Below are 4,152 nucleotides of genomic sequence, written 5' to 3'. Positions count from 1 at the left end.
ATGGAGGGGGGGAGGGGGTAGCTGCTTGGTTGATTTCCTTTCTGTACAAAAGACTGTGAATGTCCTAGAGATGAGAAGAAATGAAGAAGTAGAAAACGATGGAGAGAAGTGGACTGGAAGAATCGAAGCGATCTCGATAATGTAGAAGAGACGTGAAAATCAGAATGGAGAAATTTCAAATAAAATAGAATTCCACATAGTTGATTTGCTGTGGAAGGACATAAAAAATTAATTGAACGGTAAAATACTAAAAGACCAAAACGTCTGAGATGACGCAGTTGCAAGACAATGGATCCCCATTCAGCAAGATGGTGGTTTAAGTCCCCGGCAGGTCATCAAGACTCAAGATTTTCCGTGGTTTCCCTAAATCATTCACGAAAAATGCCGGGATGTCTCCTCCGAAAAGGACACCGCTGCTTTGTTTCCCCACCTTTCCAAATCCGATCCCGTGCTGCGCATCTGACGATCTTGTTGCCGACAGTACTTTAAATACTAATCTTCCTTCATTTTTACGACTAGTTACGTGTCGGGGCTTGCTGCGTTAAAAAAGTAGCCGAAGGAAAGAGCAAAGAGGAACCACAGCGGAAGACGATGATTGGTAACACAGACGATTGAGGACACCATGGGCGAGAGATCGGCAGATAGGAAGAACTCAGTCTAGTCTCTATTTTTATTACTCCCGCCAATGTTCCATGCCATAGAAGAACGGCTGAGCTAGCTAATTCTTTCACTGTTTCACGTGAATTTCTACAGTATTGTGCTGATGCTCACAGAGAAGAACGAATTCCGTGAAAACTCATTAGAACAGTAAAGTGGAATTTGAGTAATTGAATGTTAAACGGGCTCCATGTTATATCCTCTCGCAAAATTAAAGCGCAAACGTCATAAAAACACTGAGCGCACAGACGAGAAATTTAATTTTCTGATGGCGCAGTTCCAATGTGAAGAGCGTTGGAAATCAACTTTAAGCCAATAAGCGCATTACTGAATACATGCCGTCTCATTTGACCGGAAAATAAACCGGTTCCTTTACATTCCATTGCCGGTATCAATACGTGAAATTGATCCGGCAGACATTACACGACGACCTAGTTACAAGATATTTCAGTCCGAGAAAGCTACACTGTTATCGTATGTTATTACTAGTTACTGTCAATGTACGATATAGTGTCACATAGGCATTAAGTCACATGAGTCGGCCTGAGTGGCCGAGCGGTTAAAGGCGCTACAGTCTGGAACCGCACGACCGCTACGGTCGCAGGTTCGAATCCTGCCTCGGGCATGGATGTGTGTGATGTCCTTAGGTTAGTTTGGTTTAAGTAGTTCTAAGTTCTAGGGGACTTATGACCACAGCAGTTGAGTCCCATAGTGCTCAGAGCCATTTGAACCATTTGAACCATTAAGTCACATGAGAGTTTTTTAGCCTAACCGCCCTACTTGGGAGTCTCTATGGCTTGATATTCAGGACTACACTGAAGCGCCAAAGGCACTGGTATAGGCATGCATATTCAAATACAGAGATAGGTAAACAGACAGAAGACGGCGGTGTGGTCTACAGCGCCTATACAGGGTGAGGCAGCTAAGTCATAACACCCCTTGTATCTCCCCAACCGTAATAGATACGAAGATGCCGTTCGGACAGTGAATTGCAGGGCCAGGGGCTACTTGAATACATCACATTTCATGTTCGTGCTATGTTTTATTACAGAGATATGAGGCCATATTTGGTTTTTTAAATGGAACCCTATGTTAAATTTTAGCGTAACATGATGGGCTTAAAAAGACAGTTTCAAATGTGTGTATATCATAATATTTAGGCGAATAATTTTTGAGACACAGATATAGTCTCGTATCGTATTTCTGGTACCGCGCGCCGTGGATTTAATCCGCGCCAGACGTCATGGAGGTCGAAGACCCATAGAGGTCTCTCCACCATCGCGCCGTAAGCTGTGGCGGCGCTCGCCTTCTGGCCTGCTTTTAGTGTGAGGGCACCACAGGGGAACACGTGGTCCCAGCGGCCAATAGCGGGGCCCCCGATAACGTACTTAAGCACCGGCCTCTCGCTCAGCCAGCTTGCCTCCTCCTCGGGGCTCCCTCTCCTCCTCCTCCCTCCCCCTGAGCAGCTTCCCCCTCCTACTCCCCCTCCCTCTCTTGTGCCCCCTTTCAGTTTCTCTGCACTCCCTCCTGCCCTGTCTTCCCTCTTCATCTCCCACCCCACGTGTCTCCTGCCTCTCCGTGTACCCGCTGATACCCCTACTCTCTTCATCCCGCAGCTTCCCCTGCTGCCCTTGCTCTCCTCTCCTTTTCCATCCTCTCTGACCTTTCCCTCGGCAGGTCCCACGTGGCAGTTTTATTCTTCGTCGTGTGTGCTACAAGTGGGTTTTAATTGTGTTGTTCTGGAGTGTTTTTAATACTGTGGCTGACTTTTAACCTGTGCATGTCCATTCAGTGTCTTCTCTGTGTTTTAAGAATCGGCAACTGTGTTTTTTACCTTTCAGGTGACTTTTTTAACCGTCCCCCATGAACGTCTCTGTGTCAGTTTATTTTTATCTCCTGTTTCTCCCTTTACTCTGTTTTATGTTCCCCTTTTTTATCGCCTTATGTATGTAAGATTTTATTCTTATTTTAGTTGCCATGTCATTCGGCGGATTGTGCCACTGACAACCCTCCCCTGCCCATATGGGGCAGGGTGATGAAATCACAATAAAGAAAAAAAAAACACAGCCAGCCAGTCTAATCTCGCGTACGTCGGTTTACACCTCGCTTCATGCTAGACAGCTTACTTCCTTGTTCTGTGTACAAGTGGACGTGTTTGTTTCCTTGTGACTCCTTTGTGCGGTCTTGTTGTATTCGTTCTGTCCTTCGTTGGTCATGTCCATCTGTCCCATTGTGTTGTTGTTCACGGGCCTCCCCGCGGGTCCCGCCGCGCTTTCCGTCATTGCTACCCCACGACCGTCCTGGTCACAAATACAACATTTTGGCGATGAGGTAAACGGTGGTCGTTGTTGGCATGGAGGCGAAGTTGGTCTGTCTGCTGGAGCAACAGCAGAAGCTCATACAGCAGCAGCAGCTCCAGTTAGACATCTTACAAAGTCGCGGCATTCGCCAATGGACAAAGTCGATGCCTGGGACATGTTACCTCACCAGCTTCAGAGTCCTCGGGTGTCCGATGCTTTCCCGCGTCTGCGGTCGTTTCCACCCTTTAATTACGCTAAAGAGGACTGGGAAACCTACATACATTGGCTGAAACAACATTCCACGGCTTTTCAAGTCACGGACAACTCCGTGCAGCGGTTGTTGTTTTCGTCTTGGGCCTCTCCGGCCACATTCTTTCTCCTCCACAAGTAGGCACTGTCATCTGATCCTGTGGCTCTCTCTTTCTGGGAGATCTGCCTTTCGTTGACAAACTATTATTCCCAACGCTACCATGTAGTCGCCTCTCGGCTGGAGTTCCACCAGTACCATAAACAACCTGTTCAATCGTATCATTCCTGGGTCATGGACTTGCAGGGTCTCAGCCGTTGATGCTATTTTACATGCACCAATCAGCAGTGTAAGGCTTTGTATGTGGACTCCCTGATCAGGGATGTGTTGGTTCAGCTGGCTCCCGACCCTGAGGTCCGTACTGCGGCATTGAAACTCGACAACCCCTGCGTGGAAGAGATTCTCCGCATTGCCCACTCCTTTGAAATTTCTCAAGCGGCTTGGCGTGACTGCAGATGGCAGCGATCGCGGCGTCACGGCGGATACCGCCCTCGCGCCGTCGAGCGGCCAGCGTCGTCGTGACTCCTCGAGTTCTGACGTCTTTATGGCGTCGGCGCCTTCGGTCGCCCCTTGTCGCCGGTCGCAAGGCCCACTTCCATCTTGCTCACAGTGCTTTACTGCACATTTCGGCAGGCTGCGGTGGCCGAGCGGTTCTAGGCGCTTCAGTCCGCAACCGCGCGACTACTACGGTCGCAGGTTCGAATCCTGCCTTGGGCATGGATGTGTGTGACGTCCTTAGGTTAGTTAGGTTTAAGTAGTTCTAAGTTCTAGGGGACTGATGACCTCAGATGTTAAGTCCCATAGTGCTCAGAGCCATTTGAACCATTTGCCTATTTCGGGGTTGATTGTCCCCACTGCTGGAAAAACGTGCATGCTGTGTAACAAGGA

The 4,152-nt window shown here is 48.5% G+C and overlaps 1 non-coding gene across 1 annotated transcript; it reads left to right on the top strand.

Moving 5' to 3' along the window:
• The first annotated feature begins 1,198 nt into the window (after window positions 1-1,198).
• Trnas-gga lies at window positions 1,199-1,282 on the top strand. The gene is given in 2 exon segments: window positions 1,199-1,238; window positions 1,248-1,282. It is a non-coding gene; the product is annotated as a tRNA-Ser (tRNA).
• Window positions 1,283-4,152: the final 2,870 nt, after the last annotated feature.

This window comes from Schistocerca americana, chromosome 3 (genome assembly GCF_021461395.2).
Source record: "Schistocerca americana isolate TAMUIC-IGC-003095 chromosome 3, iqSchAmer2.1, whole genome shotgun sequence".
Taxonomy (NCBI): Eukaryota; Metazoa; Arthropoda; class Insecta; order Orthoptera; family Acrididae; genus Schistocerca; species Schistocerca americana.
This window is presented reverse-complemented; position numbering and strand designations above follow the sequence as displayed.